This window comes from Lithobates pipiens, unplaced genomic scaffold (assembly GCF_037356315.1).
Source record: "Lithobates pipiens isolate NorthernLeopardFrog02 unplaced genomic scaffold, aLitPip1_a1.2 Scaffold_25, whole genome shotgun sequence".
NCBI classification, from domain to species: domain Eukaryota; kingdom Metazoa; phylum Chordata; class Amphibia; order Anura; family Ranidae; genus Lithobates; species Lithobates pipiens.
Genome location: NW_027507787.1, coordinates 244,868,454 through 244,885,614, shown reverse-complemented (window position 1 = coordinate 244,885,614; position 17,161 = coordinate 244,868,454). Strand labels below are relative to the sequence as shown.

Genomic DNA, 17,161 nt, shown 5'->3' with positions numbered 1-17,161 from the left:
AGACTTCCCATCTTCACCGGATCAGACTTCCCATCTTCACCGGATCAGACTTCCCATCTTCACCGGATCAAACTTCCCATCTTCACCGGATCAGACTTCCCATCTTCACCGGATCAAACTTCCCATCTTCACCGGATCAGACTTCCCATCTTCACCGGATCAAACTTCCCATCTTCACCGGATCAGACTTCCCATCTTCACCGGATCAGACTTCCCATCTTCACCGGATCAGACTTCCCATCTTCACCGGATCAGACTTCCCATCTTCACCGGATCAGACTTCCCATCTTCACCGGATCAGACTTCCCATCTTCACCAGATCAGACTTCCCATCTTCACCAGATCAGACTTCCCATCTTCACCAGATCAGACTTCCCATCTTCACCAGATCAGATTTCCCATCTTCACCCGATCAGATTTTACATTTTCCCATCTTCACCCGACAGACTTCCCATCTTCATCAAATCAGATTTTACATTTTCCCATCTTCACCCGACAGACTTCCCATCTTCACCGGATCAGACTTCCCATCTTCACCAGATCAAATCTCACGTCTTCACCTGATCAGATTTCCCGTCTTCACCAAATCACATCTTCATGAGATCAGATTATACAAGCTGCTCTTGGTGGAGACTCCAGACCTATCTGCACAGCGCTCTCTGTTCTTGTTCCCGTGTAACAGGCAGAAGACAGATGTATGTTGTGATTATAGGTAACCCACATGGGTAAAGCCGTGTAATTGAAAAATGGTCCAATTACCGAACACAGTCAATGTAAATGTCATGTCCTGTATGCAGGGAAACGTGAGACACATAGAAATGGGAATCACCATAAATTGCTCCTCATTACCATCGCCTCCTGCTACAAACGTACGAATGGGACCAATGTATATGGAAATCTTTACATGCACACACTACCTATCTATCATACACTGTATAATACAATATACAGTGAGATATTTCTAAAGCTGCTATTGACATGAAATTTGCACCACATGTCGGTATCAACCCATGCAATCCATACATACAAAGATACCCAAACAAATAAGTTCAGAAATTAAGTTCTGTGTAATAATATGGAATGACACAGGGAAAAAGTATTGGACAAGAAAGGAGGTGCAAAAAGGCATGGAAAGCCAAGACACACTGATAGATTTCAACTGGTAGCACCCTGGAGTTTAGACAAATTTACTTGCCAGGAATAATTATCCTGGTTGATTGATAGGGATCTATTGATTTCTCCCTAAGGTTGGCCTTGTTGCACTTTTCTCTTCTACCACTAGGTGGCCGGGGACTTGGTGGTACTAGATACAAGAAGGGCAACACAAGGTCAGGTTATGGATATATATGGCATTTCAGCCAGTGGGCAGGGCTTTTCTTGAATCTCTTGGCCTGATGGGAGAGCCTATATATTTTGGTGGAGTCAGGTGATCGGTGTTCTGTGCCACCTGGACGGCTGTCTGGGTGGACGTGTGTTGTATTGTGTGCTGCTTGGCTGGAGATTGAGCCTATCCCGGGCACATCTGGCTGCCAGGTTGTCTGAGGGCCTATCCAGAAGCAAGAGAGGGCAGCGCCGGGTTGTGACGGTTCCTGCCGGCTGGAGAACCTGTCGTGGTTGGAGGGAGAGGGGAAGCTGCCACCAGTAAGGGACTATCTGCCTTATTACCGGGGACCACCGTGAGTAACCGAAACAAGTGCCGGAGCAGCATTCCCACCAACTGGGGATGGTGAAGTATCCGGAAAGTGGGTATCAAGCCAGGGACCAAGCCTGCGGAGGGGGCGCTTGCAGAGCAGTCTTGTGTGTCAAGCCAGGGACCGAGCAGGCCAACGAGGGTGAAGCTTGAGAGCTATCTAGAGTGCCAAGATAGGGACCCATCCAAGAAGCGGGGGTGACGCTTGAGGAAGATACCAGGAAGATTGAAGGAGCTCAAGGGATTCAGTGGCAGTGAATCAGAGGGTCTAGTGAGAGACCAGGAGCTCAGTGGGCTGAATATCTACAAGGAGAGATCATAGTGAAAAGAACTGTTAGGCCGTGTACACACGCGGGGACTGTTCGCTCAACTTTGTCCGTCAAACAGTTTCAGCGGACAGTCCGCTCAAAATTAGCATGGACGGACTTGCCCACACACGACGAACGAACAGTCCTCTGAAACCGTGCGTGATGACGTGAACGGCACGTACGACGGGACTAGAAAACGACGTCCTATACACTGCAATGCAACCTTCGCCGTGCAAATTCTTTCTGAGCATGCGCGAGACTTAGTTTGACGAACAAGCCTACACACGGGCGGACTGTCCGCTCAAACCAAGTTTCAGCGGACAGTTTTTCGGAATTTCCGAAAAACTTTGTTCGTCAGACTGTCCGCTGAAACTAAAGTTGAGCGAACAGTCCCCGCGTGTGTACGCGGCCTTATGTTTGTGTTTGGAACTGTTAAAGACTGTTGCCATAGTAGACAGCATCCATGCAGATGTGGCTTCTTGCTGGATGTCTTTTCCTGCATTGCTGTCCTCCTATTAATGTCTCGGAGTCTGCCAATAAAACTTGCAACTACCCAAGGTTCTCCTAGCCCTAAACCTCTCTTCCCCCAAAAGAGTTTAAGAGAAATACTTTCTTTTGCATTCAAGAAGTGTCTGACACCCAATAGCTTTAACTACTCTGCACCCACCATGCCTCACAACCCACCACATACAGAAGGATGTCGGCTATCTCTGGCCCTGGAGGTTCTCATTAGATCAAAGGAGGCCGGAGACCTTGCTACATCAGTAATTAGAAAGCAGTCCTGCCCCTTGTCAGTGCAAATTAATATCAGCTGGTTCAGTCTCAACCGATGGCCTATAAAAAGGTGTCTCATTACCAAGATGTCACACAAGAAACATCTCATGATGGGTAAAAGCAAAGAGCTCTCAGCCCACGTACACACGATCGGAGATTTTGGCAACCAAATCCGTCGGATTCTGCCCGTCGGATTTAGTCCGACGGATTGTGTCCGAAACTGTTGCATACACACGGTCGGGCCAAGTTGGCGAAAAATCCGATCTTTCAGAACGTGATGACGTTATTTCGTTACGATGGGACTACATTCAGGCTAGTAGCCAATAGCTTTGATGTAGGAATTTGATCTGAGCATGCGTGGCACTTGGTCTGATGAAAATGCTCTACACATGATCGGATTAGGTCCGTCCGGCCCAGTTGGACGGGAATTATTTCCAACATTTTGGAAAATTGGGTCGGACGGAGATTCGGACGGAATCAGTCCGATGCATACCACACACAGTCGGATTATCTGACGACGCGGTCCGATAAGACTCATTCCGACAGATTCTCCGACAAGGGTTTGCAAGACCTTAATTGTTGCAAAACATACTGATGGCATTTTTACTGTGGCTATTCAATGAAATGAAGAATTATAATTTTTTTTTTAACATCAAATTTTATTGAGAAGAGTCAATAAGTACAAAATTGGAGTCGCAGCTCCAAGCAATAAACAGTGAAAACCGTTAGATACAATTCGGTAATTGCAATAAGACGTGAAATGAAAAAATTTTAAGAGCAACAGCCGGAGTGTGGATAATTTTTCCTACATTATTCTCTACTCAGCCGGCCACAGTGTATCGAGCACCTGGGAGCTCTGGTATCTATGTGGTGTACGGGTAGTAGTGCTGACTTTTCTGTTTATACATTGGTTACAGAAGGATTTCTAAACTTCTGAATGTGCCAGTGAGCACTGTTAGGGCCATAATCCGAAAGTCACCATAAACCGGGCCACAGCCAGGTTCTCCTCGCAATATTTCTGACAGAGGAGTAAAAAGAATTATCAGGTAAGTTGTCTAAGAGCCAAGGACTACTTGTGGAGAGCTTCAGATTCAGGTGTGAAGCACGTAAGCTGCTTGCATCCCCCTCTTTTGTACCGTATGGAATGACTGCTGTACACTGGATTTTAACCCAGTAAAGGTGTTGTATCGGAGCGCTGCCGTCCAGGCTTATTCCTTTGTTCTCTGATCCCCAGCAAAGCCGGGACCTGGGTGCCCATCAAGGTCTTCTCGCTCTGTCTATGGCCAGCCTTAGTCCCTGTTCATGTGGGGCGATTAGCTGCATGTGCCACGCAGCACCATCTTTTACCTTCACAGTGATGGCACAGGTGTTGCGTGCATCCCGTCGTTGTTTATTAGGACACATGACTGCACTGACACGGCTGTTGCACCTTTATATGAAATGAGGGCTCGGGTGGGTGCAGGTCCCCGAATGCGCACAGGAATTCTGACCAGCAATATACAAAATATTTATATATATATATATATATACCAAAGACGTGCAGTCAGGGGAGGCAGGTGAGGCAGAGGTGCGCAGAGCCTCACCTGCCATGAACATAAAAAAAAAACACGATCGAGCTTTGAGGGTCCTAGCTCGGCGACCGGGGGTCACATATACCCCAAAAGTGGATGAAGTCCTACCCCACCCCCGGTCAAAATTTGGGGCTCCTACGACCTATGGTTCTGGAGATATGGGGCTCCTTGTGCAGCCTGTCAGAAGCTATATACAGAGCGGCCAGTTTAAATACAAGCTGGCACAGTCTGTGTGCAGCACATTGAGAGGATGAGCTCACAGTGCCTCTCCTCACTTCTTGCCAGAGGCACTGAGCTCAATGGACAGCTTGGAGCCTTGGACCAATGGTAAAGCACCACTGGCCCAAGCTGTCCAATAAAAATGCTGCAGTTGAGGCATGCCTCTCACTACAGTGTCATAGAAGGGGGCGTGTGTCTAAAAGACGCACGCTTCCTTCCAGCCCAGTTCTCTTAACCACTTCAGCCACGGAAGAATTTACCCCCTTCTTGACCAGAGCACTTTTTTCGATTCGGGACTGCGTCGCTTTAACTGAAAATTGCGCAGTCGTGTTATGTGGCTCCCAAACAAAATTGACATCTTTTTTTTCCCCCACAAATAGAGCTTTCTTTTGGTGGTATTTGATCACCTCTGCGGTTTTTATTTTTTGCACTTTAAATAAAAAAATTGCGATAATTTAGAAAAAACACAGTAGGGCTTATTTTCGGGGTAGGTCTTACCATGTAATGTGCTGTCTTCTTCCCCCCTCTCTCTCTCTCTACCTGACAGGAATCCCCAGTGTGAAGTGAGTTAAAATACTTGTAAAATCCTATAATCCACTCATTAACAGTAGTATATAATGTAAAATGTGTGTGTTTCTGTAATATAATTGTGCCAAATACATTTGTTATAGTGCTGCTCTGCGCTTCTGTGACCCACCGGAGCTCTCTTCCCCGCAATTATTTTACAGAAACACACACACATTGTAAATTATATACTACTGTAATAGATTGGAATTATAGGATTTTACAAGCATTTTAAACTAGGGCTTATTTTCGGGATAGGGCTTATACTGCAGCCCTCCTGGAAAATAACGCTAGGTCTTGTTTTGGGGAAACACGGTACTAGCCAGTTCCTCACCAGCCACTCACCTCACTTCATGTCCCCGACTTTATCGGTGTCAATGTACAAGTTGTTGGGTATCAACACTGGGAACGCCTAGAAGAGGAGGAGCAGGCCAAGAGAAGGTAACCGGTAAGCCCATTAAGTCAAGGCCGCCCTGCAACGGGTTATGGCCGCTACAGTAGTATCTTAATATTGAAAATATGCCTTGAGTAATAATGAAAAGGAACGAAGGATATTCCGAGCAAAAACAAATGACATTTTCCCGAGCTGGTGTTATTGGATGAAGATTAAATTCATCTCACAAAAATATATACTTCATCACAAAAATACTGTACAAAAGTTATATGCGCACGCAGACCTTTTCCATAAAAAAATAAATAAAATAAAAATAAATCAATGGACCAAAGGTAAATTATGCTCTTCAGCGGCGTCCTCTTCTACTATCAAAACACGCGTCCGATAATAATGGGATTTTAATGGTCTATACAAAAATGCAATTACATTACAGTTCTAGACTCCGGCCTTCTGATAACACTTTCATTTTTGGATGAAAATCTCTAAATGTCAGACAAACTACTTTGACATTTCGGTAAAATGACGGGTTTAACGATTAAATAATGAGCTAAAAAGGAGGAAGCATACGATGCAAATCCATTCCAGCAAAGAATGTGTATCAATCCATATGGCCGCCTTTGTAGGGGGGGGGGGGGGGGGTAAAACATTGCTCAACCGCCTGTTCACCACTTGTCAAAGGACCTCTTCCTTATAACGAACTATAAAAAAGTTTTATTTTTTATTTTTCATTTATTTAGCAAAATAATAATAAAAAAAAAAAAAAAAAAATAGCAGTGATTAAATACCACCAAGAAAACTCTATTTGGGTGAAAAAAAAAAAATGATAAAAATGTCATATGGGTACAGTGTTGCGTGACGGCGCAATTGTTCTCTAAAGCGCTGAAAGGTGAACATTAAACCGGGCAGGGAAAGGGGGGGGGAGGGGGGTGCCCGGTAGGCAAGGGGTTAAACAGCGACATGTGTGCGTTCCCAGACTCCACCGATTTATATATTATTCAGCTTGACAGAATACAGAACGGGGGAAGACGAGCGCAGAAATAACAAAAGCAAGACGCGTCCGGGATTATTATGCGTTCGTTGACACGGAGCCATAAAAAAAAAAAAAAAAAAAATCCAAACTCACACGTGGGAATAGCTGGCGGCGTTCGCATTTCTAAACGACATCAGTGCGGTCAAAAAACAGCGCCAAACGATCGTCTGTGCTTTGGGGAATATTGGTTACATTTATTAACCAGAGCAAGTCGTTTTGGTGCTTCCTTAATTGAATTTACAGCAAGGCTGACAAATCTGCTTTGCAATGGACGGAGCTCATCCAACCAGCCTCCTTCATCGCGAGGAACGCGCAAAAACATCAAAGTGTCAGCTTATACTGATAAATAATTGATCGTTTCATGTAATAATAACGCATAATAACATCTGTTGGGGAAAGAGTTTATATATAGAACATGACATCCGAGCTGCTGTAAATCCAATTAACAAAAGCACCAAATGATTCGCTCTCTCTCTCTGATTAATAAATGCGGTTAATAAATATAACCAATATCGCCGAAAAGCACGCACGATTGTTCTTTGTGTTTTGAAAACATTAATATATAGATTGAAAAGAATGTGTACCAACAGTTCCCGTCCAATCAGAATTCAGATGCTAATTCTGTTATTTAATTAGGCAGGACAACGTGTAATCCATAGGGACACATTGGACTTCAGATTATTGTAGTCAGATCAGGGAATAGATGGTTTTCGGTTGCTTTGGGATACTGCAGATTAATGAGAAGACTTTTCATGTTGTGCTAACCTGAATTCCATTAGAGCAGCCGTTCTCAACTAAAGCCCCATACACACGATCAGATTTTCTACAGATTTTTTTTTGTTGAGATTTACCAAAACCATATACTATGAGGCCAGACCTTAGGAGTTTCAGTTTGTATGCAATCAGGCCGGCCCTTAGACTATATGGTTTTGGTAAATCTGAAGACAAAAATCAGCAGAAAATATAATAGTGTGTATGGGGCTTTAGGCTCTTCCTGATGTTGCTAAAGGTTCCTCAAGAGGTGGCTTATTGGCCTCTTGTTTAATGGTGCCTGCATAGTTCCAGGGCCAACCACCGATGGTAGAGTCTGAGGCATGATACCAATCATCTCTTTAGTTGCCTGTAATAGGGCATTCTTCCCACCGGCCACCAATTTAAGGAACATTCTTCTCACCGATCACCAATGTAAGAAACTTTCTTCTCACTGATCACCAATGTAAGGAACATTCTTCCCACCGGCCACCAATGTAAGGAACATTCTTCTCACTGATCATCAATGTAAGGAACATTCTTCTCACTGATCATCAATGTAAGGAACATTCTTCTCACTGATCATCAATGTAAGGAACATTCTTCCCACTGATCACCAATGTAAGGAACATTCTTCCCACTGATCACCAATGTAAGGGACATTCTTCCCCCTGATCACCAATGTAAGAAACATTCTTCCCACTGATCACCAATGTAAGGAACATTCTTCCCACTGATCACCAATGTAAGGAACATTCTTCTCACTGATCACCAATGTAAGGAACATTCTTCCCACTGATCACCAATGTAAGGGACATTCTTCTCACTGATCACCAATGTAAGGAACATTCTTCCCACTGATCACCAATGTAAGAAACATTCTTCCCACTGATCACCAATGTAAGGAACATTCTTCCCACTGATCACCAATGTAAGGAACATTCTTCTCACTGATCACCAATGTAAGGAACTTTCTTCTCACTGATCACCAATGTAAGGAACATTCTTCTCACTGATCACCAATGTAAGGGACATTCTTCTCACTGATCACCAATGTAAGGAACATTCTTCCCCCTGATCACCAATGTAAGGAACATTCTTCTCACTGATCACCAATGTAAGGGACATTCTTCTCACTGATCACCAATGTAAGGAACATTCTTCTCACTGATCACCAATGTAAGGAACATTCTTCTCACTGATCACCAATGTAAGGAACATTCTTCCCACTGATCACCAATGTAAGAAACATTCTTCCCACTGATCACCAATGTAAGGAACATTCTTCTCACTGATCACCAATGTAAGGGACATTCTTCCCACTGATCACCAATGTAAGGAACATTCTTCTCACTGATCACCAATGTAAGGAACATTCTTCTCACTGATCACCAATGTAAGGAACATTCTTCCCACTGATCACCAATGTAAGGAACATTCTTCTCACTGATCACCAATGTAAGGAACATTCTTCTCACTGATCACCAATGTAAGGAACATTCTTCTCACTGATCACCAATGTAAGGAACATTCTTCCCACTGATCACCAATGTAAGGAACATTCTTCCCACTGATCACCAATGTAAGGGACATTCTTCCCACTGATCACCAATGTAAGGAACATTCTTCTCACTGATCACCAATGTAAGGAACATTCTTCCCACTGATCACCAATGTAAGGAACATTCTTCTCACTGACCACCAATGTAAGGGACATTCTTCTCACTGATCACCAATGTAAGGAACATTCTTCTCACTGATCACCAATGTAAGGAACATTCTTCTCACTGATCACCAATGTAAGGAACATTCTTCCCACTGATCACCAATGTAAGGAACATTCTTCTCACTGACCACCAATGTAAGGAACATTCTTCTCACTGATCACCAATGTAAGGAACATTCTTCTCACGGATTGCCAATGTAAGGGACATTCTTCTCACTGATCACCAATGTAAGGAACATTCTTCTCACTGATCACCAATGTAAGGAACATTCTTCTCACAGATTGCCAATGTAAGGAACATTCTTCCCACTGACCACCAATGAATTGGTTTTATCAGGGGTTCCCTGAGACCTGGAGCACACGGAATCTAAAATTGGAGCACATGGAATCTGGTGCACCTGTGCCTAGTAACCAATCAGCTCCTAACTTCAGCGTGTTCAGTTAAGATTTGACAATAAAACTTGGAAGCTGAATGCTACTAGGCACTGTAGGCAGAGCTGCACCAGATTTTGCACTCTGCAGTTTTAGTAACCCCCCCCCCCCCCTCCCCGCCCTAGCGAGTCTCCTAGACAGATTTAAGATTGAAGGTAGATTACTCTTACCCTTACTAAATAAGGGTCAGTAGGATAAATGCACCAAGTCTAAGGCCGCGTACACACGAGCGGACTGTATGGCCTACTTAGTCCGTCGAAACACATTTCAGCGGACAGTCCGCTCGTGTGTGGGCTTCAGCGGACTTTTTCAGCGTGCAGTCTGGCGTACTAAGTATTTCGGATTTTTCGAAATTCTGTCCGTCGTACTTTGGTTTCAGCGGACAATCCGCTCGTCAGTAGGCTAGTTCGACGGACTAAGAATGGCGCATGCTCAGAAAGGATTTACACGGCGGAAGGGTGCATTGCTGTGTATTGGACTTCCTATTTCTAGTCCCGTCGTACGTAAGCTTTCGACGGACTGTTTGTGCATCCGTGTGTGGTCAAGTCCGTTCATTCGAAAGTATGACGGACTGTCCGTCGGATTGTATGACGGACTAAGTAGGCCATACAGTCCGTCCGTGTGTACGCGGCCTAAGAGCTATTTTAACAGTATTACCCCCCCCCCAAATGAAATAGTTGTTTATGCAATGGAAGCCCACCTTATCCCCCCCCCCCCCCTTTTCACTGGGCAACTCATAGATTGACTGGTTGTATTTAAAGATCTGCACATCTGTGCGTCAATTTTATTGAACTAAATTTGCTAAAATAAAAAACAGATGCAATACAGTCAAGTGATTAATTTAATCAATTTATTCGTAAACTGAAAAAAAATAAAAAAAAAAATATATATATATATATATATATATATATATATATATTTGCAATCATAAAGATAAGCAAATACCTGGTGGGAGTAAAAATACCCCACATGAGTTATCCTTGTGTGAACTGGCCCAATAGCGTCTACATTTTACCAATGGCGAGGATAACAAATACTCCAAGATCCGGTAAGGGTAATGGTGATAGTGATATGGTTCTAAAGTTATATCTGTTTTGGGTAGAAACAACAGACATATCAGATAAGTAGATGAATACTTTAGGGCACTAGTAGCAGTGATATGATTGGTGTTCTCATTGTTTACTGTGTAAGTTTCTATAACTTAGGTCACAAATACGGGATGTGTTTGTGTGTAGTAATTCTGGACTACAAGGTTTGGTATTAATGAATACCCAATGAAGGTACGGTGTTGTAGGACCTAGTCCTGGTCTGCTGCCTCTCTGGTAACCAAAAAAAGAACACTCAGCATGAACCTCTGGGACAGGTACGGATGAGTGCCCAATTAGAACGCTCATTGAACACTCCTCTATACCCATCCCAGAGATGCAAAGAGTCATTTGGCTGCTCTAGTTTTTATAAACCTGTTGTAGACATTGCATATAAAGTGTAGTATTGGGGTCAATATATTCATGTGGCAGATGCTTTTCCCAAAAAGCTTGTGTCAGTCCAAACTGTATTTTAGGGCTTGGCAGCTCACTTTTTTTTAAGCAAACGGAAAAGTTCACATAAACATCAGTTGCCCGCGTAGTGGTGCTTTCATATCAACATGAAAAGACAAATTATATAACCAAGGAACCTGGCTCCCTTGTCAGCAGCACTGCTGCTCTTCTTACCTTTAGTCGCAGGCCCAATCCTGGCCTCTGGATAGGGGTTCTCCTGACCCTTCAATAGGAGCCCACCTGACTCCTGGAACAAGACCTCCTGTCTCTTGACTCCTGGCTGGGGCTCCTCTGACCCCTGGGTGAGACCTTCTGTCTCTTGGCTGGGGGGCTCCTCGGACACCTAGGTGAGACCTCCTGTCTCCTGGTTGGGGCTCCTCTCACCTTCAGATGAGACCTCTTGTCTCCTGACTGGGGCTCCTCTGACCCCTGGGTGAGACCTCCTTTCTCTTGATTCCTGGTTGGGAACATCGGACCCCTGGGTGAGACCTCTTGTCTCTTGACTTCTGACTAGGGTTCCTCTGACCCCTGGGTGAGACCTGCTGTCTCTTGACTCCTGGCTGGGGTTCCTCTGACCCCTGGGTGAGATCCCCTGTCTCTTGACTCCTGGCTGGGGTTCCTCTGACCCCTGGGTGAGATCCCCTGTCTCTTGACTCCTGGCTGGGTTCCTCTGACCCCTGGGTGAGATCCCCTGTCTCTTGACTCCTGGCTGGGGCTCCTCTGACCCCTGGGTGAGACCTTCTGTCTCTTGGCTGGGGGGCTCCTCAGACACCTAGGTGAGACCTCCTGTCTCCTGGTTGGGGCTCCTCTCACCCCCAGATGAGACCTCTTGTCTCCTGACTGGGGCTCCTCTGACCCCTGGGTGAGACCTCCTGTTTCTTGACTCCTGGCTGGGGTTCCTCTGACCCCTGGGTGAGATCCCTTGTCTCTTGACTCCTGGCTGGGGCTCCTCTGACCCCTGGGTGAGACCTCCTGTCCCCAATATGGGAGCTGTCTCCACACTGGGAGCTCTGAGCTATTCCCAGGCTTGAGTATGTAACAACCCTGGACATCTGTGTACTCATGCAGGTTGCAGGCACCTGCCTGCGTTCCAATACACTTTGGAACCTTCAAGCTCCAGGCCCAGATCCAGGTCTAAAGATTGCAGAGAAGACCAAAGGCTGGAGCTTTCTCTGCTCGGAAACAATAGTCTGGAACTTCGCATCAACCCTTAATGCGAATTCTGTGTCATATTCTCCCATAATTTTCACAGCGGCAGGGCATCGCATTGTCACAAATGTTCATTTCCAATTAATATTGTGGAACGTGCACTTATATCCATTGCTTTTTGCACCGTAATATGCAATACCATGATACATATGGTAATATATATATATATATATTAGAGTTGGTTCTCCTCAATAATGCTTTGAATGTCTAGTGAGTACAATCTATGAATCCGATCCTCCCGTTCCGTTGTATGCCGCTGTCATCAACAATAGAGTTGCTTACTGTTCAATATCAGTGGCTGTTCTAATACTTCAGAAAGTCTCTCGGTATAAAAGGCAGCCAAAGAGTGACAAGGAAAGTAATGTCCTTGACATCTGCTGTGATTTATACAAGGGTGTAATGCAAGCAATGGCTGCACGTCACTTATTATTTGAGGACAAGATGACAGCCGTGAGAAATGGAAGGAAGAGACCCGCGATATGTAATCAATCTCCGCTCATAGTGCCATGGCTGGTATTTATTTCCTCATCAATTGTACCCGAGTTCTCTCTGCTGGAGAAAAACACGCTCTGATCTGTGTAATAGGAAGAGTACCCTGATTTATATGGAAGGTGTATGGGAGCAGTTATATGTCCATTTGTGAGTTATGGTTCTTAAATGTGGCCTTAAATTTAGATGTAATCATTTCTCTCTCTCTTTCTTTCATGGCAAAGAATAGGCTTGCTTTAATATTGATTGGACCCTGGGCAAAAATTTTCTTAGGGCCCCCCTCCCCCCCATGCAATTTCGATCTCCACCTTCTCTGAGACATACAAAAAATAGCAGCTAGACTTAAAATCAGCTTACTGTATCAGATCAGGCAGCAATTGCAATTGGTTGCCAGAGGTTACAGCATATCATTACTGCTTACTGACTGGTTGCTAGAGGTTACAGCACTCCCTAAGGCTCACTGATTAGTTGCTAGAGGTTACAGCACATTTCTGCTTGTTGATTGGCTGCTAGAGATTACTGTACAGTAATACTGCTCACTGGTTGCTATAGGTTACAGCACATCATCTCCTCACTGTTTACCAATGTAAGGAACATTCCCACTGATTACCAGGCTAATTTACCATGAACTGTATATATACACTACCGTTCAAAAGTTTGGGGTCACCCAAACAATTTTGTGTTTTCCGTGAAAAGTCACACTTATTCACCACCATACGTTGTGAAATGAATAGAAAATAGAGTCAAGACATTGACAAGGTTAGAAATAATGATTTGTATTTGAAATAACATTGTTTTTACATCAAACTTTGCTTTCGTCAAAGAATCCTCCTTTTGCAGCAATTACAGCACTGCACACCTTTGGCATTCTAGCTGTTAATTTATTGAGGTAAGCTGGAGAAATTGCACCCCACGCTTCTAGAAGCAGCTCCCACAAGTTGGATTGGTTGGATGGGCACTTCTGGCGTACCATACGGTCAAGCTGCTCCCACAACAGCTCAATGGGGTTCAGATCTGGTGACTGTGCTGGCCACTCCATTACCGATAGAATACCAGCTGCCTGCTTCTGCTGTAAATAGTTCTTGCACAATTTGGAGGTGTGTTTAGGGTCATTGTCCTGTTGTAGGATGAAATTGGCTCCAATCAAGCGCTGTCCACTGGGTATGGCATGGCCTTGCAAAATGGAGTGATAGCCTTCCTTATTCATTTATTTAATGAAGATGCCAGTTGGGGACCTGTGAGGCGTCTGTTTCTCAAACTAGAGACTTTAATATGCTTATCTTCTTGCTTAGTTGTGCAACGCGGCCTCCCACTTCTTTTTCTACTCTGGTTAGAGCCTGTTTGTGCTGTCCTCTGAAGGGAGTAGTACACACCGTTGTAGGAAATCTTCAATTTCTTTGCAATTTCTCGCATGGAATAGCCTTCATTTCTAAGAACAAGAATAGACTGTCGAGTTTCAGATGAAAGTTCTCTTTTTCTGGCCATTTTGAGCGTTTAATTGACCCCACAAATGTGATGCTCCAGAAACTCAATCTGCTCACAGGAAGGTCAGTTTTGTAGCTTCTGGAAGGAGCTAGACTGTTTTTAGATGTGTGAACATGATTGCACAAGGGTTTGCTAATCATCAATTAGCCTTCTGAGCCAATGAGCAAACACATTGTACCATTAGAACACTGGAGTGATAGTTGCTGGAAATGGGCCTCTATACACCTATGTAGATATTGCACCAAAAACTAGACATTTGCAGTTAGAATAGTAATTTACCACATTAGCAATGTATAGAGTATATTTGTTTAAAGTTAGGACTAGTTTAAAGTTAGCTTCATTGAAAAGTACAGTACTTTTCCTTCAAAAATAAGGACATTTCAATGTGACCCCAAACTTTTGAACGGTAGTGTATGTAGCACTGATCCCCGAAGGAGCTGCTGGTTTTGTTGGGCTTACTGTTACCTTCTTGACCTCGTGTCCGTTTAGGGGTTTCCCATGGTAGATGGCCCAAAGAATTGCAGAAACTGACACTGGATCCTCTTTTTGGGATATTTATTTGAAAAGATGTAGGGTAGAGGGTTAGGGAGGAAGTTCAGGTACTTTTGGAACTGCAAAGAATAGGAAGTCTCTCACAATAGAAATCCAGAGAATTACTGTTTCACAACTGGATTCTCACAATTACCAGATAGGCCTTCTCTCACTAGGCCTAGCAGCCGATAATGTTAAGTAAAGCAAAATTCTCTGCCACCGACTTGAATGTAGAACACTTGTGAAAAGTCTCTGCCACAGACTTGGATGTAACTGAGGGATATAGATACATTTAGAGAGCTATCATACGGTACCAGTATCTTGCAGCCGGTCCGGCGATACCGTATGAGTGTAGATCCATTTAGTGTCCTTCAACTGAGCCTCCAGGCTCTTTCTGAGAAGCCAGCCTTATGCATGGCCTTCTCCCGAAGAGTCCTCCCCTGGATGCTTCTCCAGTTGTTGGGCCTCTCCTCAGATGAGACGGCACCGGACCACCTTTGGATCCTCCTCTGAGTTACTTCGCCTCGGGCTATCCAGCCCCGAGACTCGGAATTTGGTGGATCCGTACACCCCAGGCCATGAGGGCCATGGGGGCTGGTCAGGAGGTCCAGGACCAAGCCGACAGAAGAATCTTCTGGACCGGAACCCCCGAAGCATGTGATCTCAGCACCTTAAATACCCTCTCCCAGAATGCACAGCAGGATGACACACCCACTGGGCTGGTTCCCGAGAAAGGATGTCACTCAATGTGCCCAGCCAGCCTGCGTTCTCACACTTGCCAGCGGTGACAGCGACACCTGTGGCCAAGGAGAACCCAGTGCAATCCAACCAGACTGGTACTGAAACCATAATTTGGCATAATCAACCCTAAAACCCAACTGTGGTTTTAGGAAATATTCAATTGAAAAAACATATAGCGCGTGCTCGTCAGGAGCCGGCGCTACATATAGTAATTATTAGTATGGGTTCAATGAGATCTCAAAGATATTTCAAGAGTTTCTCCATGGTAAAAACATTGATAAAGGCTGAGTTAGACTAGACAGTTTCACTTTCTGGCTCCATATAGTCTAGCACTTTCTGTCTTAGCCCTTGTACACACGGACGGAATGTGTCCGATCGGGGCCGTTTTGTCGGATATTCCGACTGTGTGTGGTCTCCATCGGACTGTTTCCGTCGGAGTATCCGACGGACCAATTTTTCCAACTTGTTGGTAAAATTTTCCGACAAAATGCTCCGATCGGACATACTCCGATCATGTGTAGAGAATTCCGATCGGACAAAGTGTCACGCATGCTCAGATCAAATTCCTACACCAAAGCTATTGGCTACTAGCCTGAACGTAGTCCCGTCATAACGAAATAACGTCATCACGTCGGATTTTCCGACAACTTTGTCCGACCATGTGTATGCAACAGCTTCGGACAAATTCCATCGGACAAAATCCGACGGATTTGGTTGTCGGAATCTCCGACCGTGTGTACAAGGGCTAACATTTAAACGGGTTCCTTGTGGACCTAATAATAGCGAGATGGTTATTACAAGAGGGGGGTGGAAGTGGTTGAGTTTGGGGGACCCGAGTGCATTTATTTGGGATATTTAAGAAAAATATTTTATTAACCCTTTCCCGCCGAGCGTACGCAGATATGCGTACTCGGCTTCCGGGGGTTATACCGGGATGATGCCCGCACCTGCAGGCATCATCCCAGTACCGTTTTTTGCAGCAGGCGATTGGCTATCCAGGCATAACAACCGATGCGGCTAAAAGCCGCTCGGCTGTTATGCCGCAGGAGCGGGAGGGGACGTCCCCCCCCCTCCCGCCACCTCCCGCCGCTGTTACCGGTGCTCCCGCTCGATCGGGAGCACCGATTCGTGATCCGACGCCTCCGGCTGCTGGGGAGTCTCCTCATCGTAAACACGGAAGCGACGTCATGACGTCACTTCCCGTTTACTCGGCTGCCAATGGCGCCGGTTTAAAAAAAATATCCAGTATTCAGAATCGCCGTTTTCAGCGATCTGAATACATTGAAGTGTAAAGGAGGGGTGGGGGGTATTTTAGACCCCCGATCCCTCCATAAAGAGGACCTGTCACCACCTATTACTGTCACAAGGGATGTTTACATTCGTTGTGACAGCAATAAAAGTGATCATTTTTTATTTTTTTTTTTTAAACTATTTAGTCATTTTAAAATAAATAAAAAAATGTAAAAAAAATTTTTTAAAGCGCCCGCCGTCCCCGCGAAGCAAAGAAAACGCATACGGAAGTCGCACCCGCGTATGTAAACGGTGTTCAAATCACACATGTGAGGTATCGCCGCGATCGTCAGAGCGAGAGCAATAATTCTAGCACTAGACCTCCTCTGTAACGCTAACCTGGTAACCGTAAAAAAAAATTTTAAGCGTCGCCTATTGAGATTTTTAGGTACCGTACTTTGTCGTCAAGTGCGCGCAATT

At 44.8% G+C, this 17,161-nt stretch overlaps 1 protein-coding gene across 1 annotated transcript in view; it reads left to right on the top strand.

Moving 5' to 3' along the window:
• ZMAT4 (zinc finger matrin-type 4) overlaps nt 1-17,161 on the top strand; it is a 1,011,964-nt gene that overhangs the window by 714,801 nt on the left and 280,002 nt on the right. The gene's annotated exons all lie outside the window — the stretch shown is intronic.